Genomic DNA, 26,825 nt, shown 5'->3' on the forward strand with positions numbered 1-26,825 from the left:
AAATCTCTTCTACTGAGTCATTGGTTTCAGAAAATTCCTCAGATGTATCTGTTGTGAGAAGTCTCTGATATCAGTGTATTGTGTCCCCTCAGTGGTAGTCACTGAGACAAAGAATTATGTTTCTCCTGTAGTATGGCTTTGTCTTTTTGGAGTGATCCTTCTAAATCTTTATCATCTGTCAGCCTCATTGATTCTCTGGAAGGTAATCCTGCAACTGATGGGCTTGAAAAAAATTTATTGGTTTTTTTTTAATGTCCTTACCAAGTTGCTCTTCAAAGTAATTTTTTGGTTTGTCTTTTTATGTTGTGTCACATAGAAGGATGTCACATGGAAGAATTTATGTTCCTTTCTTTTTCTTTTATTTGGGTACAATCTCCAGGTTTTGAAATATAGCCTTTTTATTTTGAGTCATTAACTACTGAAACACACTGTGACTTTTTGGTTTGGTTTTGTTTCTATGTAATTTTAGAGACTTTTCAAGAAAAGTAATATATGCTTACATTGAGTTTTAAATATTACAACTTGAAGCTATTGCTGTGCTGCATGTGAACTTTCTACCCTGTTAGTGCATCTGTTTATTTTCTTTTTACAAGTTTTCTAATATTTATGTACTTTTACTTTATGAAGTTCTGTTACTGTAACGGACTTTTTGTTGCTTTTGGCTTTTCATTCATATAAAATGGTCAGTTTGGACATTTTTTGATCACTGTTGTAGATTATTTGGGTTTTTTTTCAGTAGTTACTGTATCAAGTGCCAGATACAGTTCAGTACTGAAACAGGAACAAATTCAGTTGTTTCTCAAAGTAGTTGCTCCAAGTGAGATCACTTATAGCATGCAATAATTTCCTCTCTTCATTACCTCCTGAAAATTTAATATTCAGAAACTGTCCAACCTATATGTGGGTAATACTACTTCTTTTCCTTCTTTGTAGTTTCTCTAATCTATAGAATGTCACTGTCACTGTCACCATTCTGATATAATAGTATTGTTAGCTGCTCCAGCTGTCTGTTCCTTGATGTAGAATAAATTTAATCCTGAAGTACTCTGTGTGAAGATTTTAAATAAGTTAATTTATATTATTATACTGTTGTAACATTTTTTCCACCTTACCTAGACAGCAATTGACTTTCTCCTTGATATATTATTCATATTTCCTTAGCTTCTGTCTACAATCTACAGTTTCAAAGTTTCAATTCCTTTAGTAACTCCCTTTAAATCAAGTTATTCTTTCATAGTTTTAGACTTGCTTAGAAGAACTTACACAGTCAGTCTTGTATTAAAACTGTTTTGAAATGTTTGACATTTGACTGAGGTTTATTTTCAGTCCTGGCACCAGGAATACTAGAACATATCCTTATATACTGCTTTTTCCAAACACATGAAATTATGTTTCTTCATAAAATAAGAAGAACAAAAGAATATTTTAAAAGGATCATGTTACCATCTCTATGTAAGAAATGGATACTTGAAATAAGAGAATAAATGTCCTCCACCGATAATCAGACAGTTTACCTAAACTATGGAGCGAAGCATTGAAAATGCTCTGTAAAGTTGCAGTGTAGTATAGTAAAGTGTAGATGAAAGTATGGATCACTTGATGTCAATGTGAAGAAAGTCTCCCCCATTTCATTTTTGTTTATCATGTTTTCTCTTAGCTTTTTTCTCTTCACTCTTGGAAAGCAATTAGTTGATCAAACTCAGATTTTTTTTTAACCAACCTTTTATTTCACTTATTACTATATTTAAATGTAAGAATGTCAAGCTGCTACCTTTCATGTAGAAAAAATAAATTCTTGTTTTTATGTTACTACTACCAAAAGTATCTACAATTAGCCTGTTGTTGAAATAATGGTGAATAACCTGCCTATGAATTTTAGAGAAAAAAAGTTGAAACTGATGCTGCTAAGAAATAAATTATTTCTTCTTTTTACACTTTAAAGGTGGGTGCTTTGCTGGGAATAGAGCACCTAACACCTTTTAGGAGGTTAACAAGTTTTATTTTAAAATATTATACAATTAATAATTTAAAGTTATGTTTTCTGTATTGCTAAAATGGACAACAGTGTATCAAGTTAAAATTTTTACAGAATTTGGAGAAATCAATGCAATTTTTGATTTTAGTTCAACAAATATTTATTGTAAATACTAGAACTTGAACAGAACAGTATAGCACTCCTTCCAAACTTGTTTATTTTTATTTTTGTAAAGGAAGGTATGTTGGCAATTCTCTTTGCAAAGTAATGATGTTAGTTGTGCATTTCCTGAAAAAGCATTTTAAACACTTCTGATGGTTTAACATGAGAGGTGTGTTCCTGGAGGCCAAATGAAAAGAAGCAGGCTTATCTGATGAATTTCATGAGAAGTAATTCTTGACAGTGGCCCTTGAGCAGAAGCTGTAAGCGGCTGTTTTAAAGAAGCTGGCACAGAATGGACTTGAAACTAGGTTTTGAAATGTAAGGAGGAGAAACAGTGATTAAGAAGAGAAATAGGAAACTTTAAAGAAAATAATACAGAAGGCACAATGGTAGAATGACACCACAGGAAAGTCCATTGAGATTCAAATTTTTGCAGTAGAGTAGTGAACTTTGGCAACTCTGGAACTAATGTGGCATATTTAAACATATGGGCAAGACATCAAATCACAAATATTCAAAATAATTTTACCCTAAAAATACACCATTTATTAGCAGCTGAAATAAAGTTTATTGTACAGATAGACAAGACTTTAATATAAATGGAGTTTAAAGCAAAGTCTGGGCTCTCCCCTCTAACTGAAACAGATTTTTAGGGAAAGAGTAGATTCATTGTTTGCTACTTTTAAAACTCAGTCCTACAATGACCTGTGCAATATGTCCTGTACTATTTTTAGATCCACACACTCTAGGGAAAAAATCCTATATTTATAAAAGGTGGACTAAAGATTTTGTCAAATCCTTATTATGGCTTTTTAATTTTATTAAAAATCTGTATTCAACTGAACAAGTAATTTTTATTATTATTGGAATCAGGTGACACCATATGCCAAAAGATAAGAGTAATATCAGAGAAGACATGCTTTCTTCAAATGCTGAAATATCATATCAGTAAGAATATTCTCTAGTCCTGCTACAGGCTGAATTTTAATGGATGCCCATGATATGCTGAGAGCTGTAAATATTTGTTCCTTATTTAAAGCATTATTTCTACCCCCATCTGTTGTAAGTGGCATTTTATGGGAATGAGTTCTTGAAGGAGGCAGTTTTACTGCTCATAGTGTGATGCAAACAGTATCACATTACGCTCTGAATAAAATTGAGTTAAAAGATATAAATATATGCTTACATTGTACACAGCTGTCCAGTTTCCACATACTGCTGCAGTAACTCCTCAACATGCTTACAATATAAATGACTATCAGGTCATTTGTATGCATACCATTTAATAAATGATTTGACCTCATTTGGAGCCAAACAATAATTTATTAAGAATTATTATGTATTGACCAATATTCTTTGCATTTAAGCAGTTCCCTGGAAAATAATGCATTAATTAACCAGACAGCATTTTTTTTTCTCTCAGTTTTAAGTGCTGTTTAGTCTCACTCCTTACTCAGAAAAGCACACATTATTTCATAAGTGGGCTGAGTGCATGTGTGTGTACTCATCTCCATTAAGAAAAGCACTGTCATTCACAACCTATTCACCACAGCCATTAATCACATATATGCAGACAGTGCATTAGTACAAGGCTTTTGCAGATTTGCTCTTAGAGTGGAATTTTTTCTTTTTTTTTTATGTTGGGTGGAGAAGGTGAAGTTGATGCAATTTTATTGTCCTGTAAATAGTTCTTTTACTATCTACTTCCTCATCTCTTGAAATGATGAATTCTCACAAATGTACATGTTTAATTTGTCTCTCAAATTTATTTCTGCTCACTTTTAGTGGAACCAAATGTTATTAGAGAGAAATTGGGAAATAATATATATTTTTTTTTTTAGGTTCATGAAACCTAAAAAGAAAATGGTGTTATCTCAAATCTGGGTTCTTCACCCGGTGTGCCAATCCACACACCGAGTTGTGATATTTGCATTACTGAGCAGAGATGGGTGCTAGGTGGTAATCCACAAAGCTAGCACATCCTTTAACACATAGTAAAACTTCTTATGCACTTTGAACAATTGTTTACAATTATGTTTAGTTATACTTAATTTGCATTGGTTCTTAAAAGCTACCGGGGTTTTTTTTCACTTAGCATGTTCTGTGGGGAGAGGGCTTTGTTAGTAGGGGGCTATCTTTGCTCGAGAGTGGGTCTTTTAATATGCTTATTTGGATAGTTCACCTATAGTTCCAGTAATTTTCTGTTCAGTCTCATTAAGCATTTGGTTCTCCTTGATCTTATCTTGTTGTGCCCCAGCTTGACCGTGTTTTTTGTCAATTAACATCCACTGCTTTTCAAATTCTTTCATGTTTTATTCACTATAGATATTTACTTTTTTCTTCTTCTCTTTTTCTTTTTTAAAGTAAATAATTCTTATATCAAATCCCCTCTTTGAGACTGTATAAGAGAAGAATTTATATTTTCCCCTTATATTAGCCTCATCTTTCCATTAATTGGTCCACCCAAGATGAAACATATCCATGTACATTGAATTAATGCATATATACTTAAAAATAATAGAACTCTTACAATAACAATGCATATTACTTTCTTTATCCATGAACTTAAATCTGATACCTAAGAGGTCAGCCATTGTCATGTTTTGAGTAAAGCCAATAGTAATGTCATTCTTTTGTATTTCATGTTAGTTATTCTATTGCTTTAGTACACCTCCATCTCCCCTTAGATGTTAACAGCATGTCAGTCTAACTTAGCTGTTCCTTTTGGGGGCTTGCATCTTTGTATACAAGTGCAGCAATTTTTTGGGAGATCAGGGGTAGTTACTTCCTATTCCTGTTCTGTTTCTCTGCTTATATTAAAGGACATATTTGTCCATAATTATCCCCAGGATACATTAGAAAGGTATTCCTCTTTCCAAGGCTTCTGGGAAGTGTGTACAGACCCAGCAATCAGTTCTGTTTATCATTATTATTGTTTTCTCTATTGGTTAAAAACATTGATATTTTTCTCCCAAAGATCCTTTAATGGCTGCCTCTCAGAGTTCCTACATTCTTCTATCACTGTAACTAAGCAAAGGATAGCAATTCCTAGTATCATTTCTGTTATAAAGAAAATAACATTTTTCTGGAAGCACTCTATTACTACTACTATTCTTTTTACTATTATGAGCATGCAACAATACAAAATTAATTGTCAAGTACAAGCTACTTAAAGATATGGTTTTCCATAATCCTTTACACAATTAATTAAACTTCAGTAAATTTTAATTTACAGTCCCTGCTTTGTTCAGTGGTCCACTGTTTTGCTATAGGTGCTTTTTTCACTCAGGTATAATGTATCCAGGGGTTGATTCCTAATTTAACTGCTGTGCAGGTAGTCAGTAAAACAGCATATGGTCCCTTCACCTTTTTTTAGTGCTTCATCTTTTCAACTTCTGAAGTAAACCAAATCTCCTGGTTGAAACCGATGTATTGGTGAATCCAAAGGCAAAGGAACTCTTTTGATTTACATATCTATGTAAGGAGGGTAATTTTTGTGACAGATGAAATATCTCCTTAACATTTCTTCACCTTTACTATGTATTTGGTTCTCTTCTGTGGTTAGGCTATTAATTAGATATGATTTCCTGTAAAAAATTTCAAATGGATTTACCCCTTCCTTTATTCTAGGGGCAATCCTAATTCTCATTAAGGCCACTGGTAACACCTCAATCCATTTCATATGAGTTTCCTAGCACAATTTTGTTATTTGTCTCTTAATTGTATAGGGGCACACAAATCTCTAACCCATGATGTATATTCCCCCTAATTTAGAAAAGCATGTTGAGTTTCTGGAGAGCATTTGGGGGATTTCTTCATAATGGTTCCTTGCAAGCACTTCCTTGCTTACATTCAAGTTCTTGGTGCTTAAGTCCCATTTTGTTGATTTTGTCATCCCTTCCAGTCACATCAGCCCATGCCCTTTGCTCAGCAGTCCTGTCTGTCACTCCGTCAAGGACTGCTGGTTATTCTTTCTCATTCATAATAAGGAGATTTTCCAAACATATTTGGGAAAACCTTTCTAAATATTTTTTAAAATGTTTGTTCTTTTTCAGTGAATATAACATTTCACTGGCTCTCAAGGCAGTTATTATCAAAGCTACCAGGATTCTGATAAATATATTAAAATGAACAAGGTATCAGTCCAGTTTCAGTTATCAGATGAGCAAAACCATGAAGTGGGAGGGTATGACTATTCCTTTGACCCTGTCCTTTAAGATGTGACTTGCAATATGCAGACATTACTCTGTATAGGTGAAGCAGTGATGAGCCACACTTCACATTTAAGACCTGGCACTACTGACACAAAGCACATGAAAAATCATTGCTTGTAGGAAATTTTGTGGTTTGTGAAAGAACTAGAAACTGCTAAACGGGACAAAAGTATATAGCCAGCTGATACATTCAACTGATACAGACAAAATAAGGTCTCCCTCCAATCCCCTTTGGGCTGATGTAAGCTCTGCTTTCTTTACAACAGCTGTGGTCACTTTTCATATTTATCCCTGAGCTTTGTGAGTACATTGCTTGTGCCCACCTTCTCTGAGCCTTCTTCCATTCTTGTGGTTTGTTGACAAAGAAATGTTCTCTCTTTAGCCATCTTAAGAGACTCTTAAATTAATAAAATATGAAGGAATTTTGGCTTTGTTTTGTGTTTTTTTTTTTTTAGTGGAGTTATGTGCAAGCAAGTTATCTTTGAACCTTCACCTGAAAATCATGCGGTGAAAATGTCAAGCTCCTAAGAATATTTTTAAACAGGTTGCACATAGGAACAACAACAGATTATTGAGTTCCAAACAACTAGCCACTTTACTTAAGGAGGACCTAGTCATGCTAAAGTGATTTTAACATCTTGGGATATTGGAATATAAGATCAGGCTTGTCTTAACTGAAGAATAATGCTATTTTGCTTGCATAATGCTTATCCTATAGGAATAAAAGCACTACTAGTATAGAAAGCTGTTGGAATGAGCTGAGAACCAAAAGAACCCACTCTGAAAGGAAAAGAACTTTACTGACAAAAAAATAAAATAATAGAATCAGAATAATGTAATAGAAACAGTGCTTGAAATCATTACCTAAATGCTAAATTTTAAAAAACTAAGAGAAATATTTTCATTTTCAAAGGCTCTGATTTAAATTAATAAAAGCACTCAGATGGCTGGTATGTTAGGACTGATTTTTCCCAAGCTATTATGTTGCAATAAAATTAATATCTCATTGCAAATGCAGGTGGGAACCTCATCATAAACACACCAAAGGAACAAAACTCCAGGATAGAGTGTATCTTTTAGTATATAATCATTAAAATCAAGCTCTAGGGGATGTGAAGATATTTATCTTGTCATATTGACTTCAAGCAGACACAAGCTAACCTCTATCATAACCTATATATTCTGTGGTTATTTAAATCAGTCTGATCTGTTCTATGCTGGTTGTACATGGACAGGGGAAAAGCTGAATTTTTGTGGTCTTTTGCCTAATTTCATTTCATAGGACAGTAGAATAGTTTGGTTTGGAAGGGACCTTAAAGATCATCTAGTTCCAACCCTCTGCCATAGGCAGGGACACCTTCCACTAGATCAGGTTGCTCAAAGCCCCATCCAGCCTGGCCTTGAACACTTCCAGGGACAGGACATCCACAGGTTCTCTAGGCAACCTGTTTCAGTGCCTCACCATTCTCATAGTGAAGAATTTCCTTGTGTCACCAAAATTGGGAATTAAACCTCTTAACACCAGTGTAGTATTAAGAAGCAGGCACTCCTTTATTGCAGAGCTGGGTGCTCGGTGGAATCTCCACAAATCAAGCTCACCTGTGTAGGTTTTTACCATTACATTTATACACAAAGTACAGGGTCCTATACTCCCAATTACAATGATTGGTTAGAAATTTGCATATAATTGTAATATTTGCTGTGTCACCCTTCTCTGTTACTACGCTTGTGCAGGGGAAGGGTCTTCACCTGGGCAAGGGTCTTCTTGACCTGTGGGCATGATTTTTAGTATTATCATATCAGGTCACCTTAAAAGTTAGTTTTGTTGCCAAATTGGAAGGCTGAAAATTGGCTTCACCAAGCTGTCCAATAACTCATCCTATACACAATAGAACCTAGGTGCTCTGGTTACGGTCTAGAGAATAAGCACTAAGGGTATTATGGTCTATAGCATAGGGACTTCGAGTAACAGTCTCGGATAACAAGCAGCACAGCAATTCATATGTCATTGGTTAATAAGTGCTAACATAATTCTATCATGAAGGTTAACTGCTTAGAATCAAAATGTTCTTATAACTAGCTGTTACATAAACACAAAATATAGGAAGATTCAGTAAGATTTTAATACATTTTGCAACACCTGGAGCCTTCTCTTCTCCCGGCTGAACAACACCAACTCTCTCAGGTTGTCTTTGTAGGAGAGGTGCTTCAGCCCTCTGGTCATCTTTGTGGCCCTCCTCTGGACTCGCTTCAAAAGGTCTGTTTTCTTTTTACGTTGGGGGCTCCAGAGCTGAACGTAGTACTTCAGGTGGGAATCTCACAAGAGTGGAGTAGAGGGGGAGATTCACTTTGTTCAACCTGCTGATCACACTTCTTTTGATGCAGCCCAGGATACAGTTGGCTTTCTGGGTTACAAGCACATATTGTTGTGTTGAGTTTCTGGTCCACCAACACCCCCAAATATTTCTCCTCAGGGCTGCTCTCAATCCATTCTCCTCCCAGACTGTATTTGTGTTTGGGATTGCCACAACCCATGTGCAGAACCTTGCACTTGGCCTTTGATTCTTCTTCCTTTGACACCTCTATTTAGTTTAATTTAAATTAAAACCCTTAGTCTATACAGAATTATGTATGAGGCCTAGAAAAGTGTGTTGTTATTACTACATGCTTTATAACATTCTCTATATACACTTTTTTCCTTATTCTTTGTTATTGAAAAGAGTCTTTGTATTTTTATAGCATTTAACATACATAAGAAAATTTGGGAGTTCCTTGATCCTAGTAAAGGTCTGTGGAACCCATTCTTTCAAGAACTGTTGTACAACAGAGAAAGAACTACCCGTGCAATTCTATGATTTCTCTCCAAGACTTGCTTACATGTCACCTATCTCACAGACACAGACAAGGGCTGAATGGCTGGATGATTTCTTTAGTATTAATAATTGGTTGCACAGATGCATGGGATTTAGAAGGTTAACAGTGGAAGCAAAACTTTGGACACTGTAACTTAAGCTGCATATGTTGCCGGAATGGATGGAAAGGGAGCAATGGTAGCTTGCCTCTGATCCGCTAGTCTAGCCCTTGTTGTGTATAAGTGTGGGAAAATTAATCGGGGGGTGGGGGGGTGGGAGGGTGTGTGGATAAGAGAAAACTGGGACCTAACAGAAGTGTGGTATTACAGGAAGCTATTTAGGTTAAAATACAGTTATCACTTTCAGGATGGTTGGCATGCATGGAATCTACATCATCACAGCTCCCTAAGCAGCACACTCTGACAGCTCAGCACATGCTGACAAGAGTAACAGAGGATGGAGAGAAGACACCATGGCTAGGCTCTGCTGTGCTCCCTGTGGGAACAGGAACTTGATGGTACCACACAGCTGATAAGCTGCATAGCAGTTGTCAAATGAAGAATCCATGAGATGTCCGTGGCTGAGCCAACCATTGTGGCAAAATGACTTTCCTCAGATGAAATAATCTCATTGTAATACTAACACACACCTCCATCTCAAAGCTACCTGCTTCCAAGGTACTACTACACCTCACTGGTCACATGATGTCAGTCAGTAACAACTATGTATGACTAGACTCACTCAGGCTCCACCTAAATGTGATAGAAATGGACTAATCCTGGCCTGAAATAAGTCCAAAGTGGGGGATTTGTTGTCTAAACTCCCAGACTACCCAACTCTGATTCAATGTTCACAAAGCTAAATCAAGCTGACTCATTCTCTAAAGTTATAATGAATGAAGTGACTTCTAATCAAGGGAGTCAGCCTTGGGGAGGATGAGAAACAAAGAACAGAGTGAAAAGAACACCATTGTCTAAGTTACAGAGAAAGAAGCCTCCAAGTGAGGAAAGTTCTGGCTATAAGAGGAGACAGGCTGATAAGGTGTTGCAATCCACTGACATCAACCGAAAACTAGTTGAAAATAGGACAAAAGATAATTGTGGTAGTGGGAGGTTGTGATCCCCAACTCAAATAGTCCCCCTGAAAGAGGGAAAAACCCTGCTTGAGAAGCATGTATAGTTAGGAGAGAACTTCAGTAGGCTGTCTGAGGGTGCATAATGCATAAGAAGCAAGAAACTTGTAACTAATCCCATGTATGAAGAATGAATACGCAATGCAGTATGAAGTGTAAAAAGTATGCAAAGGAGGGTAGTTAGGGAAGACTCCATTGTAACTTCTGGGATCAGCTGACGGGCTGAATCTGTCTTCCTTCCTGTAGGGACACCTATTGGGTGAGAACTTTATCTTATGTGCACTAAATAACAAACTCATAGTTTGGTTGTATATCACTTCAAGCTTGTTTTTACAGACAGTTCCTATCATGGGCAATCACGAACCTTAATTTGTCATGATTTCATATTAATAGTGTTATTCCATAAACTGTTAGTGTTAGTCCTTCGTGGGCGCTAGCAGTTGCCAGCAGCAGATTGCATATTGGAATAAAGTGGGAAGACCCACTGAGGGATCCCCCTTATGCTGTTGGCTGTTTCCCTGAATAAAGCAGTCAAATCACCCTCTGATCCAGCAAGACTGTTCAGTGAAGGGTCCCTATACCAGGATGCAAACAGACTGGTTGGGTACAAGGGTCTTGGCTTTCCCAGGATACTAATAAACAGATCATACACTAGGGTTTGAGAAAATCTCCCCCTCCTCTTTCATGTGACAAGAAGTATGCCTTGTATTTGGCTACGTGACATGGAAAAGACAGCCCAGTGTCTGGAAACCTGTGGAAAAGGGAGATCCTTGAAAATTCCTACTTCAGGAAACTTTCTGTGTAAAATATTATTAGGATATATGCAATTCTTATTACTGGAAGGTAAAAAACTTTTAGATCAATGTATGATTTTTGCATAATGCATCTGTAATTAACAGACATCAACTGTCTTTTGCCTATTGGCATACTGCAAACAACGCTGTAAACTTCACATAGACTTACCTTCATACTACATAATAAACATAGCTGAAAACTGATGTGGTTTATAAATCCACAGGCTAGGATTCATTATTAAATTGCTGTGCCTGTAAAAATAATAAAAAAAAAACCCCAAACCATTTTTAGTGAATGCTGATTTAAGAAAGATGATAAAAAATGACTATTGCTAGTCTTGTGTGTTTAAACTTAAAGCATTTTGTAAAGTATTTGTATGAAAAGAGGACGACAGAATAGAAACAAGTGATAGATGGAATTCAGCCATACTTGGAAATCCTTTCACCTATCAAAATGAAAAAGAACCAGTAGGGTAAGACAGAGCATAGCAAACTTCAGACCCAGGCTGTAGCTCACTCATAGGAATATACAGAACCTAAAGAAATTACTGTGAGAGACAAGTCAGGAATTTCCAAGTAGTATTTCTACTCCTTGCAATGTCTTCAACAGTATGTTCCATATAAATGTTACTTATGAACATTAGTTAAATGTTCATAATACACTTTTGAAGAGCGTAAATGTCATTAATCCTGCTGAGGTGCAGTTATCACAAAGAACACAGACTCCAAAACTCAATTTCAAAAGTCAGGTCTCCCAGTACTTCTTATCTAGCTATCCCTATTTTAAAGACACAATCTCAAATCCTTCTCATGTTTGCAAAATTATGCAAATGAGAAGTGTCAAGTTCAATCAATGATAGAAGTAGGACTAAGACTTGGGCATCAGGTCTCAATCCTGCTGTGTATGCATTGCCATTGTTATCATGTCTTCCTTGTACAGCACCTTCTCTGGGCCTCTGTACTGTTGCAGATGATTCTTCTTGCTGATGTTTGATTTTTTTTCTTTTTTTCTGACAATTTAAGGACAACAAAGAAAATTATTTCCAGAACTGTAGATGTCTAGATAGTTCCTATATATGTTTATATAGTTCCTATTCTGACAGTGGTGGTGTGATGTTAGAAAAGCCTTAAGGGCCCATTTTAATTAATTATAAAGCCCCTGTAGCTTTTTGTAAGTTGTATATAATGGCGGTTTAGTCAAATACAGAGTAGCTGCTGAGCTTTATCTGGAACATTTATTGTCTGCACACAAATAGAAGGATACACAAGTAAGCTAGTTACATTGCATTTCAAAGCTGACAGATTATTTTACAATATATTAACAAAAAGATCACTGACACCAGAAGCTGGGTGTAGAAATATATGTCCTGTTATTAAGTCAGAATTTAGCAAAGTCAAATTTTTTTTCCCTCTGATTAGGGAGAGCTGGATATTATTTATTTTGCTCCTCTTGATCTGTGCTTTTCCTTTTCTGTTGTCAAATTAAATTTGCTGATGTCTGATAATACACTATTGTTGGAGAATTGTTCTTTAATAGCAAAACATAATTAATACTTTTGTTGTTTTTTTTATTTGGCTACTGGTATCAATTTAGAGTTAATTTACAATGGATTTCTACTTTTTTTAAAATTCTGAACAATAAAAAAATTATATATCACTATATATTTCTATATAAAATTTATTTACACATAAATTTCAGGAAAATGGAAGCATTAGTTCAGTTCAACTGGAAATTTTCACTTTGGCCTGATATCTTTTTCATCCTTTAACGATCAAAAATCTTTACAGACAAACTGAAATTATTTTCACTCTGCAACATGAAACTTTTCATTTAAAACTATACTAAATATTAAGAAAACTTTGATACTGTCTCTGAGCTCTTGCCCCACCCCAGCCTTATAGTATCTGACTTAAAATTTGGGAATAAAGTTACTCAGTAACAACAAAAAAGAAACATCTGATAAGAAGTATTGGCAAATGCACAGGAAGAAGTCCTGAGAAAATGTACTCAGATTTTGCTGTCAATAATGAGATCTAAGGAAGCCTTCTGCCAAATATAGTAAGTTTTGACATCTGCAGTCTATCTCATCTCAACTGTGTCTTAAATGCACAACCATCCTTATTTCATTTGGTGACTTCTACTAAATGTTATGCAATTAAAAATAAACTGACACTTGTCACTATGAAATTCAAAATCAGAAAAAAGTTACATTTCATGTTTTAAAACACATAAAAAACCATAAATAGCCCCCACCCCCCTAAATAAAATTGTTAGGAATTTACAAACAGATTTCAGTAGTACTTCCTAATTTTTTATCCTGAACAATTAAAGTCAATGAAAATTTTTCACTAATTCACTGGGAGGATGATCATGCCTGTAATGAAACTGAATGCACTAAGTGCTTTGTTATAAGTAAAGGAAAATGCAAACCTTTTCTTTACAGTATGTAATGCTGCAGAAGTAGTTTCAAGTATCATGGCAAAAATTTGTTTTCACAGTCTCAGTATAGAATGAGTATACTGTTTGGCTATGGAAATAAAGTGTCAGTTCTTTAAGTCCCATGCAATTATAACGTGTTCTGAAAGACTAGCTTGCTTAAGCTCCTGGAACTCTTATGTGGAAATGTTTGACATGTAGGCTAAATGCTTAAAACTATCTAAATGACTTAGGCTAACTCAAGTCACATATCTAGGCCTTTAGGAAGGTCAAGGTATGTAAATCTCATAAAAGATTCTAAAGAACCTATTTTCCAGAGCTACTTAAACTTGCAGAGTTTAAAATGAATGGTGGCCTCCAATATGAACTACTAGCTGAAATTTGTATGCCTGCACATTTTCAGAAACATCTAAACACAGGCAAAATTGTCTGATATTGTGGTACGCTGGGAAAATACCTTACATCAAAAGTGTTGAATTGCACTTTGCTCAGTTGAATCCAGGAAAGTAGATTAACAACTGACCATTTTCATTCAATGAAAAGATGTGCATAACATAAAAGTCTGGCTGAAATATTCAGAAATGTCCCTGTCAGCAAGATACAGATAGACTTTTCTTCCCTTGATCTGAATACAGATTATAGCACACTTAAAAATCTAAGTTTAGGGATGCTTCTAGACCAGAAGCCACCTGAACCAAGGCCACACCTGGTTAACACAGGCTTCAAGTCACCTAGTTCTCTCCTGACAGTACAGCCTAACAGCATGGTTGTTCTGTTTTAAAGAGGAGTTGGAAAGGTAACCTCCCAAATTTTTTTGCCCCAAAGTAGTAATTCCTGCTAAGGATGTGGAATAACTAGATTTAGTACTCTTCACCAAGACCACTTCTTTGCTGTATGGTACTCTAAATGTCAAACATAGTACATTTTTACTGGGAATACAATGCAAAGAGAGGTCAGCCTCTACTGTTTCTTCATAAAGCTTGGGATTGTTGTAGCCAAGTATGAACAAATTACAGGTTCAGAAAAAAAAATAAATTACAGGTTATGGGGAGGAAAAATGGACCACAACATTTGCATATTTGCTTCCAGGATTTCAGTGCACTTTGCAAATTCACCAACTAAAATTCCCAAATTATATGTATAATTTGGTGGAACTCAACTGTGCATTCCCAAATGAGTGCTGCTATTATCAGTCTAAGGCACTCATGATTCTTCACCTGGTCCAAGGTTAAGAACATCTTCTGTCACTTCTAGAGCTTCTTTTTTTAACATTATGGAATCAATAGGCAGCAGAGAAATGAAACACATTGCACACTCTAAACAGACTGCAATATATTGAAACTATATACAGATTCTGCAATGCAAAACAAAATATAAAATACACTTGACTGGAGTGTGTAAATCATCATAGACATCATTGAAAATTCTGTCCTGTGTTTTACTGTCTTCATGTATTATACAATGATTAATGGAATACAGAATAAATGAATGTTAGGAGAAAACTATCACAATTTATACATATCTGAATAGTCTCAACACCCCCCAGCCCCCACCCCCCTCCAATAAATTATTATTTCTGATAAATATGTGGAGGTTCTGGAAATAATGGGATGAATCTGGGAAGAAAATATTTGTATTGAAAACTGTTTTCTGGTGAAGTGTATTAAACCTAATAGATTCCTTTGGGAAACTGTAAGAACCTGACTATTTTTTTTTCTTGAAATGGAAGCAGCTAAAACCATAGCTCTAGCAGACTGTATGAAGAATAAACTTAGTAAGACTCTTTTAGTTTCAACTTCTATGATTATAAAATAATTATCCCTCAGGTAGTTAAAAACAATATGAAAATATCAATAAGGTTTGTTGTATAGGGGAATATTAACTCATTTATATCTAAATAGCATATGTACATATGTAGGCTGTTAAGTCAAAAAAGGCAGGGAATACTTGGGGAAAAAGCACAAACTTTGCAAAAAATGTGTATCAGTATTTTATATAACAAATGGTTGTATTTTACCATACTGTTTATATAAATGCGTTTAACCACCCTGTTAAACCTTACAAAAATTGTTAGACATTACTAGTCCTGAAGACTTTTTCTGATCCCAGGTCCCATTTTACACAAAAGTGGATGACCCCACACTATACTGATACAAGATAATTTGCACCCATATCAGCTTTCATCCTGATTTCTCCCATCTAGAGGAAGAAAATAATCTTTTTTAAAATTTAAATTTTCCATTATTTTGAAAATGAGTTTTCTTGATATCCACAGAACACTTACTGTTAAGGACCTGAGTAATTGACTCTAATTTTTAAAGTACATCTTTCAGAATAAGATGGTCCCTCAGTCAGCTTTCCCTTTTGTTACTCAGTCCCATCATTTTGTCTTATCGAGTAGATGACTTACACCTCTGTTTCTCTGTGAAGAGATCAGTCTTTCCTTTGAGGTGCACTGCCTTGACTGCTAACTTTAAAGTTAGAAATAGTGTAATTTTCCTGGTGCCTTCAAGATTTGTCTTTGAAAGCCTTGGAAAGTAACCGCATTATGGAACTGAAGAGCAGATACTTAAAAACAAAGTATGGACTATTTTGATAAAATCTTTATAGCAGTTAGAGATGGTTTTGAAGAAAAAATACACTTATTAACTGACTGACATTTGACATTCTCTGTAGTGCCTACATAAATATGGTGTATATTGCTTTTTGAGGAGGCAGTAAGTGCTCATCTATTGTAAACCTTGATTCTTAACCAGTCTGTGTCAGCCTCAAGAAGCTTACAGCTTCTGCATCACTGTAGGGTCCTCCTCTTAACAGATTGCTGTCTTTTGATATTACTTCTCTCAACAGGAGCATAAAATCCTCATTGCCAAGAACTGAGTAGTGTCTTCCCAGATTTAAACTTAGCTATTGTTCTTGAGTGGATTTTTCTCATCAAGGCTGTTTCCCCCCCTCTTTTCTGCTAGCTTCTCCATAATTATGAAAAAAACCCTCCATTATTATTCACTCAGGCAAGGCAGTGCCTCACATATAATTTTGAGAAGCATGGTACTACAGGCAAAACAAACATATCTATCCTACACAAAGATTTGAAAAATATATTTTATTGTCTAATGTGGACCTCTAAAAGAGTCTAGCCTGACAAAGAAATTCAATACATTCCACAAAGGATTTATTTTTCCTTATTAGAAAATGCATTTTACTGAAATGAAGTATTTATTGAAAATAATGTCATAGTCCATAAGGATGTATTTATATTTTTTTCTCACATTTTCTTACAGTCAAAATATCTCTTTTGGTTTTTTTTTTAAGAAAAAAAGTTTTAATTTTACACTTTGTAATAGTTTATTTATTTAAAATAATTATTCCATATAATATTGATATACATGCATACAAATATTCTGAACATATTTTAAACAAATTTTTATAATTATTCTCAGTTTATTACAAAATAATTTAGCAACTTTCTTTTTTTCATTACAGGAAAAAATTGGAATTATGATTATGTTTTTTTCTGAAAAGTGAAGAAAGTGATTCATGCATCAGGTTTAGTCTTAAGTACTATCAGTAATCAAGCAAGACAAGTAGGAACTGTTACTGCATTCCCTGAAAAACATGTACACTAAAGTACAATAGCATAACATTCTTTGCTGTTGTTTGCCCAAATGTTTAGATTGTCCATATTTCCAGGAGCTGAAACATTCCCCTAAACTATTAAGCTTTTCTTCTGAAATTTGAGTAACGTATCTGAGAAACATTTTTTTTTACATATAAATTCCCCAAAGCTGATCTTATTTTGGGATAGTCATTCCACAATTGAAAAGTAAAAGAAATATGGGAACAAGAAAAACCTTGTTCCACTCTTCTCTGAATAAAGGCCTATCCTGAATTATCAGTTTTATAAAATTGAATCTGTAGGAGTACTGCAATACAATGTTGCTTCCCTTACAAAATTGCCATAATGATTAAGTGCTAAATGCAGGCAACCATGCAGCTTCACCTGGTGTTTCCCTACTGGGAAAAGGTCAATTAATCCAAAAGCAGATAGTTTATTATCATAGCTATCTGGATTCAGTTGTTTTTAGGTTAATTTTAATATAATGTGCTTTGGAAGACGTGTCATTTTCATTGTTAGTTTACAATTTATATTTAATCTATTTTTATTTGAAATAGCGTGTATAGCAGCTATCCAGTGCAGCAGGAAGACACCCGGGAGGATAGCTGTACCTAAATGGGTTATTGGCACACAACTGCATTTGTGAATGTGCTGGAGCACACTGTTCTCAATTACAGTTAGGCCATATGCCTTAGTGTCAGCTTTACTATGGCTGCAAGATGAGAAATTGTATCTCCGCTGACATAAAGTTTGAGGGGTGAGAAATGATGATAAACAATTCAAGATAAAGCAGGCTAATAACAAAATTAGCCTGCCAACATCTTGTTAATAATCTCTACAAGCAAAGAGGATTTATTCTAGATTAACACTTTGCATCATGATGGGTTTCAATGTTAAATTTTGAGCTTAAAGCTCATGTGAATGTATGTTTAATTTGTTTTAGGAACATCTCCACAAGCATGTTTTAGCCTCTTAAGCAGGAGATTTTAATGATCATTTTTCCATCTAGTTAAGGTCAACCTGCCACAGCCCTTTTTGGCATCCAGTGTAGGGCCTGAGGAATTCAAGATAAAGGTAGTAATTGGGAGAGGTAATGGGCAAAACAGGGACTGAACACAGCTGGAGAGCAAAGAGCAAAATGATTGTGGGGAATTTCAGTTGTAATTGTGGTGAAAGGACAAGGGGTGGATTGTGTATTAATTGTCCACTTTCATTCAGTGTTGTGATGATGTTATTTTGTTCTTGGTGTGGGGATTTCTTTTTGTTGATCTGAGTGAAGTTTGTGAAGATTGTGTCATGAACGTGTATTCTAATGGTAATTCTTAAATATGTGGTTCTCAAGGGTGAGGGATGGAATATATATGGTTTGTGTGTTTAGGTTTTGGTGGGGGGGGACTACACGGGTGGCTTCTGTGGGAAGGTGCTAGAAGATTCCACCAAGTCTGACAGAGCCAATATCAGCTGGCTTCAGGACAGACCCACCACAGGCCAAGGCTGAGCCCATCAGTAACAATGGTAGCACCTCCAAGATAACATAGTTAGGAAGGGGAAAAATACCATGCTGCTCAACAGCAGCTGGAAAAGAGAACGTATGCACATACATACACACAATAATGGTAAAGGAAAAGAAATTTTACTGCACTGAATTAATATCTTGCTTTCCTTGTCCTTTAAAAAATAAAAGCAGTACATTCCTCATGTATACTGCTGACCCCTACTGTCATATAGTTTGATGACAAAATCTATTGCTACTAATTCTGTATATCCATTGATTTCAAACTTAAATATCAGGTGCTGTTTAACAAAGCAGTAATATTATAGCTGGCTATATTCTTTGAGCAATCTGGTCTAGTGGAAGATGTCTCTGCCCATGGCCTGGGTGTTGGAACCAGATGAACTTTCAGGTCCCTTCCAACCCAAACCATTCTATGATATGATTCTCTGATTCTTTTAACTCTGGGTGTTACTTGATCAAGAATGACCTGGTGAGAAATAAATTTAAAAATGTGCCTTGCTAAATAAGTAGAAACTAATCAGGAAGTGATATTTCAAAAATTGTCTGGATGATGTTTTTTGTTGACTTTTGCTGAATCTTTATGCATGTCTAGTCATGTAATCACTTGAGAACCTGGAGTGAGCTGAAGAAAAGTGATCTGCAAACTCTGCTCCTGGGCAGAAAAAATTCACTAGAGATGAGAAACTTCAGAGTTGATCATTGCAGCCAATTAAATGAATTACTGTAGAAGAGCAGAAGATAATTCATGAGTGACACCTAATCTATTCTAATTTAATTGTACAAAACCTTTATGTGGGTAGCTTCAGTGTCTGCAGTGTATTGTGCAATACAAGTATCACACTTTTAGAAAAGATTTTCTGGGGACCTGCAGTCATTTTAGTATTTTGTTATAGGTGTATAATTGTTGCAGCACAAATAAACTAGTAGGCTGCAACAAGGCTTTTAGCATCAGTCAGATTCTACTGTGCTGTATCTCCTTCCTCCAGAGGCCAGACCACACTACTCCACCTCCATCCAACCCCCTACTCCTCAGGACTATTTAACCACTTAGCAGGAACAAGCTACAGCTGCACATCATCCATGTCAATCAACCACTGCCCCTGAGGCAAGGCCACAGCTGCATATTATCAATGCCAATCAACCCACTGCCTTCATTCCTCTACATATAATATATTGTTTTCCATTAGAAATGTTGTTAGAGAAGGCCCACAATGTCATTGTGTCATCTTTGTATTTTGTACAGGGAAACAAAGGGTCCTTTTAACCTGTGGGCATAAATCATAATTTATTATGAGCGGTGCTCTTTTACCACAGATAAATCTGTTAGATTTTGTCAGTTTAAGAAGCTATGTCACAGACACAGAAAAATTGTTTGTATTTTAATTCCTTTTCAGTGAGGTATCTTGCAGCAAGCCAGACCTTGAAAAAATAAAATGGCAAGAGTGTAAGATGGATGTACAGAATGGACAGAATGAAGGTCTAGCAGATCTTTTACTTTGTTAGAAGTCAAAGTGTGTTTCATTTGTGCATGTCTGCTTAGGTAAGTGGGACATAAGGTACTACTTATTATTGACATGCCAGTTGTTTGAGCTAGATAGCAAATATGAGATAGAAAAGAACATTTTTGTCATATGCTTCTTTATTGGAAATGGGTGGGTAGTCTTTGACTTTTTCTACTGTGTCTGCTTCACAGTACCTTAAAAAAGGTCAGTGTGTATTAAGTTGTAGAGGCAGGGAAATATAGTGCATCAAGTATAGGCATAGTAAAGCTCTGCTCTCTCTTCTATGCTGCCCCTTGTTCAGCATAAACAATTTTTTTCCATCTTTGTTCAGTCTGTTCCTTTTTAGATTATTGTTAGACATACATTAATCTTGAATGGCAAGAAATCTATAATTAATGTGCCTCAGGTGAATGTCACCAATGATGTCTTATTAATTTTCCTTTTTATGGATCTTCATAAACCACTTAAGATGTCTGCCTTAATATCCTTTAAAATGTTCATAGAATCATAGAATGGTTTGGGTTGGAAGGAACTTAAAGATCATCTAGTTCCAATCCCCATGGACAGGGACACCTTCCCCTAGATCAGGTTGCTCAAAGCCCCATCCAACTTGGCCTTGAACACTTCCAGGGATGGGGCATCCACAACTTCTCTGGGCAAGTTGTTCCAGTGCCTTAACAACCTTACAGTAAAAAAATTCTTCTTAACAACTAATCTAAATCTATCTTCTTTCAGTTTAAAGCCATTCTCCTTTGTCCTGTCACTATATGCCCTTGTAAAAAGTCCCTCTCCAGCTTTCTTGTAGGCCCTTTTAGGTACTGGAAGGCTGCTATAAGGTCTCCCCTGAGCCTTCCCTTCTTCAGGCTGAACAAGCCTAACCCTCTCAGTTTGTCTTCACCAGGGAGGCGCTCCAGCCCTCTGATCATCGTCGTGGCCCTCCTCTGGATTTGGTCCTCAGATTTGTCTTACATCTTCTCCAAATTGTTATATCTAGAAGATGTGTGGGTGTTGCGAAAGGAGTGGTAGGTCATGTAGCTTCAAGAATGACCACCAAAGAGTTTAAGTGAAATGGGTTTAATATGAATATGTGGAAATGTGACTACACAAGATTTGATGGCAAGATTCATTCTATTATTTATTATGTAGAGTAAATGCACAGAGATAAATCACATTGAAAATAAATTAGAGCAGAGGTAGAAACAGTTTATAAAATCAAAGGTAAAGGAAATCTTTCCATTGAATCATGAGGTTTAGAGTAGACTCCCTTGCTTTCTAAACTCGCACAGAGTTTAGGTGCAACTGGATCCAATCTTAGTCTCAGACTTGATCAATGGTTAATATTTAAAAGGGGGAGATGTTGAAAGTGTGGTAAAGCAAAAAGGAGACTCTTCAGCTGAGTCATGAGGTTTAGAATAGACTCCTTGATTTCTAAACTGTCACAGAGTTTAGGTGTGGCTGGATCTATTCCTAGTCTCAGACTTGGACAAAAGACTAGACCTAAATGGGAGAGAGAGAAAAAAAAAAGAGAAGGTCATTTATTGGTTTATTTACATTTCATAGGATTTTAGCAGCAAATCAATGTTTCAAATCACAAAATTACATAATCAACCTAACTGCTTCAAGCTTGCAGTGTATATATAACAGCAAAGGTATACCTACTAAAAGTTTGCCCTCAAGTTCAATGAAATACTCATATGTTATGCCTTTGCATTCCTCAACAGGCAAAGGGCTCAGCCTCTAGGAGCACGGGAATCGGCCCAGGCCCTGTCGTTGACTTTCTGTGACAGTCCCCCTGTTATCACAAAATTTGTGAGCTCTGTGCAGCATCCCACTCGGAGAGAGACACTGGTCACAGCCAGCTGTGGTCCAGGAGAGCTCAAAAGGGTCTTACTTGAGGACTGCTGTTTATAAAGCTGTGAGATGATGACTGGCTTTAGTTATCAGCAAATTTCCATCCGGACTGCAACCTGAGCTGGTAATTTTCTCAGAAATTCCAGGAACAATATATTGTTCCACTTGGTTGCCACTCAGGCCACAGTTGTCAGGGAATAACTGATTATATCCCTTCTCTTCCCCACTTTGACCAGTCAACAGGAATTCCAGCACGGGCAGTGCCATTCTCTGCCTCAGTCAGGTAGGAGTTCCCCGTACCGCCCAGGGGTGATAACTGCCCAGCTAACATCACCTAGGGCACTGAGACCTAGCTGACAGTTGCTGGTACAGACAGTGCTGTTCTCTGCCTTAGCCCAGCAAGAGTTGTTGATGCAGTCAGGAGGTGCTTAACTGCCCAACTCATTGCTCAAGGCACTGAGGCCTAGCCGTCAGCTCCCAAGGTCCTAGGACAGCATGGAGAAGGAGGAGAAGTGCACCACCACAGCCGATCTCTCTGGATTGTAACTATGTTTAGTGGAGACTGTACCTACAGATAAAAAATACACTGACCTAGATACATACACAGAACTGAAATGTTTTCCTTCACCTGGTGCAACATCTTGGTGAGATTTCCCTCACTAGAGTTCCTGATGTAATTTTTTAATGCCACCATTTCTCCTCCTACTGAATATGATCTATAAAATGTTAGGTCAGGAATATTTCAGGCAACTCAGAAAATATAAAAAGATAAAAAGGGTATAAAACCCAAAAATTCTCATTTTATTTCTAATACAAATGGAAATTACAAATAGAAATGTTTTCCTTACACTTCATTTGTGAACCATGCTAGAAAATTAATAAAGAACAATACTTTTCAAATCCTGTTTTGAAACAGACTGTTCTACTGTGTGAAGATCTCATCACATAAAAGCTGTTTGGAAACTTGTTGATTTCATCTGCAAATATAATTTAAGACTTTGCCATATAGAAAAGAAAGCCATGGTCATCCATGCAAAGTTTTTTTTTACTTTTTTTTTTTTTTTTTTTTTTTTTTTTTTACTTTCTATTGCATTAAAGGTAGAAATCTAGCAAATTGTTTGTCACAGTCACACAAATCAGTGACTGGAAAAACACAAAAGCATTACATCTGCTGATCATACCACAATGCCACTACTATAAGTAGGACTGAAAATATAATCTGAACATAGAAGTTGCAACATATTTTTATGGAATTAGTCAAAGATATCCTGCCATTAACATAAAAAGAAACACAAAGCTCTGGACTGTGACTGTAAGTTAAATATATCCACCACTCAGTATTGCTATTCAGTAAAGTCACTGGCTTCACCACCACCACCACCACCCCACACACACACACAAACACACCCACAAAGTGAATCACCATATAAAATAGTTTCATAACTGTTTACAAGTTCAGAACCAATCCTTGTGCCCTGCTGCCGGAAGATGGGGGTGGTGGTGGTGGGGGAAGGCATGAGTACTGGAGACACGTGGTAAATAATGAAAGACTCTCCTCAAAAACCTATCTTGAGGTAGGTTACATTAAATTAAATAAGGCACAAAACTACCAGAACTACTCATACCCACTGCCTTTTGCCTTGAATTACATTGAAGAGGACAAAACCAGAGGATGTGAATGTCCCCCATTTTTATAACACTATTGTATGAGAACAAGATTATTTCCAATATGCATGTTTGAGTTTCTGACAGCTCCACTTTTTCATATTTTCATCCTTTGACCTTAAATTGACTTAAAGTGACTTGAATGCCTTTCAAAGGAGGTGACACAAATGAGAAAAATAAATTGCAAATTCTCCTATATATATATTTAAACCACTTTAACATATATACTGTATGAAGTATAAATGTTAAAGGAAACTATCTGCTCTCATTACCCCCGCAAGTACTCAACTGTCCAGGAGTTTCCTATCATAATACTGAAAGCCCACACTATTGAAGAAGATAAAGGGAAAGAAGAATTTCAGTTGACAAAGATAAAAATAGCATTATTTTAACTCATTTTAGTACTTGATTAAAAGAAAATAATTTAACAAATTCATCTAGCCTTCCAAATGTTCAAAGTTTATGGAATAGCTTTTCCTAAAGCTACAATATTAGTATGTGAAACAATTCTCATCCACTAACAATGACCATCTTATAGCACCTGGTTAGTTTCTTGAGAGGATTCACCTCTCAGTGTTTGATCATGATGTGTTGGCTGGAGTTAGTACAGAAAATAAAATATTTTGCTTGACAATGTGGCTGAGGATATGGGGACAGGTCATTATTTTACTATATTTGCTCATAGAAACTCTGAACCTCTGGAATATGTTAGAACCACAAGAAACCTATTGATGCTTCTACCTTGACTGTGAAAGAACATTATGCTGCAAAACAGTTACCAAAGAACTGAGCTGCATGGATTTGATGCAGGATCAAGATGAAAATGAGCTGAAAGTCAAAAAAGTGACAAAGCGAAATTAATAGCATTTTATGCAAATGATATAGGCATATTTAATTTTTTTGCAGCTTATAAGCAAAGTCTTATTTGTCTTTTTACAGCATCAGCAGCAATGAAACTAATGATTCAATTGCTGTACTATTACATGTTTTGTCACCTGAAATTCTGAATACTTCCATTTCACTATAAGATTTCAGGGTAACTTAACAAAGTCAGAAGTTAGGGAGAGGAAGCAGCCACAGTGCAAACATGCTTTGGTGCTGCTGGTCTTCCCAGGGCATCATGGCCTCTGCCCAGGCTGGCTGGACAGAGCAGCCTCTCCACCAGACCCTGTGAGGAGTCCGCACAACGTCCTGAGTGACAGTATTGGGTGTGACACATAGGGACCCACACCTTGAGATATGTAACTGGCACAGTGGGGTGCTTTCTCACTGGTGTGAGCATTAGCACATTATAGGCAGTGGCATAGGTATGTGTAAAGCTGGAGCACCCACATCTCCAACCTACTTGTACACACCTCCAGGAGTATACAACCTACAAAGGCAAATGTTACTAGCAAAACCAGATTTGTTTTACCTGTGGTATAAGATTAGAATAGGACAAGACTTGCATGAAGAAATAACAGGAATAAAACCTATTTGGGCAAATTTAGTAATTTTTCACAATTTTATCTCAGTGTCTTTCCTTGAAAACATGTGACAGAGATATTATCAACAACTGAGCAAAACATTTAAGCAGCTGCTTAAATGAAGTATGCAAGCAACACTATAACTCACTGTTCTGAATTACTATTCTTTGTTTGTTTTCTATTTCTTTTCTCATTTTATAACTATGTATATTGATATTTTCTTTATTTCTTAAGAAATTTATTTTTCCTGCTTAAGGAATCCAGGAAAGTAAAAAGGTAAAAGCCAAAAAGGTAATGATATTGTAATATAAAATCAGATAAAGTTACCTGATGGTAGTTTCAATATGGTGACTTTCAAGATAAAAAAAAAAAAAAAAAAAGTCTTAAATCTTATTGTCTTCAGATCATGCATCTCTGAGTTGGTTCATAATGAAAATTTCAGCAAATGTTTTAACCATCCAGTAAGATTTCTTCTTATCTTTTAAGCCTTTAGCTTTAGAAGGAGAAAAAATAATGAAAAGAATACTAAGTAAGGATTCATAAATATTTTAAGCTTTCTGTAAACATGGTATCTCACCTCAGAAAGAGTAGAAGAACTATTTTAAGGAACTGAAATGCAACCTTTCCTATTTTATTAGTTTTTTTCCCAAAAACAATGATGTTTAAATAACAAAACCAAAATAATTTTAAAGGTAAAATGTAAAAAAACCTTTCTTTTATGTGAAATAATTCCACCCAAATTAATAATTTTACAAGTATGCAAAAGTGGTTAGGTTTCTTTTGAATATTTTTTTATTTGCAAGCTATCTATAAAGGAAAACAATGATTTCAAGATGACATGCTATGCATAGCATTCTTGTATGTTTCTTGAATTAATATTTTCTCCTTTGCTGCTCTTTTTGAAATATGAAGGTTGCATTACAGCTGAAATTATTCTCTGACAAGAAAATCTTTCTGTATTACCCTTATAGGAACACACTTTCATGGGGTTTCTGTGGGTTTTTGTTTTTTGTTTCTGGACAAAGAAACCAACATCACTGAAAGATGAACACTTCAGGTGTGACCTCAACATGTCTACAATACTTTTGTGAACAGAAAAATACCTTTGTTGTTTCTGTTGTTATTAGTATCTGTACAACAAATTATACAATTTTCATCATAAAAGCTTGCTACCCTAATATGAATGTCTCAAGTACATTTCCCTAAAAGGAGCACTGCCTTTGTACTCACATCAAACAAAATGGATAGATATTGGCTGTATTTCCATATGTTCTAGATTATGTCTAAGTGTTCCATAGAAAAAAAAAAAACTCAACCAAAAAACAAAAGGAAAAATTACACACATCAAAAAGGAAACTAAAATTTTTGTAAATAAAAATGAGATATATACTGTAAAATAGTTACTTTTGTCAATCGACTTTTTGGTTCACTGAGCTGTATGAAAGCAAGTATATGCACTCACTCAGACTTTTGGAATAGACTGTATGTATATCAGCAGATGTATGATTAGTGAGGAAGTCCACATCATTGATTAGATTGGCCAGCTTGTGATTCAGCTGATCCAGGTTCAGATTTTTGCTGTGTGATGGGTTTTAAAAGTAACAGCTTCCTAAAATTAAAGGTAGAAGATGAATAGGATTTTT

This window comes from Falco cherrug, chromosome 1 (genome assembly GCF_023634085.1).
Source record: "Falco cherrug isolate bFalChe1 chromosome 1, bFalChe1.pri, whole genome shotgun sequence".
Classification (NCBI taxonomy): domain Eukaryota; kingdom Metazoa; phylum Chordata; class Aves; order Falconiformes; family Falconidae; genus Falco; species Falco cherrug.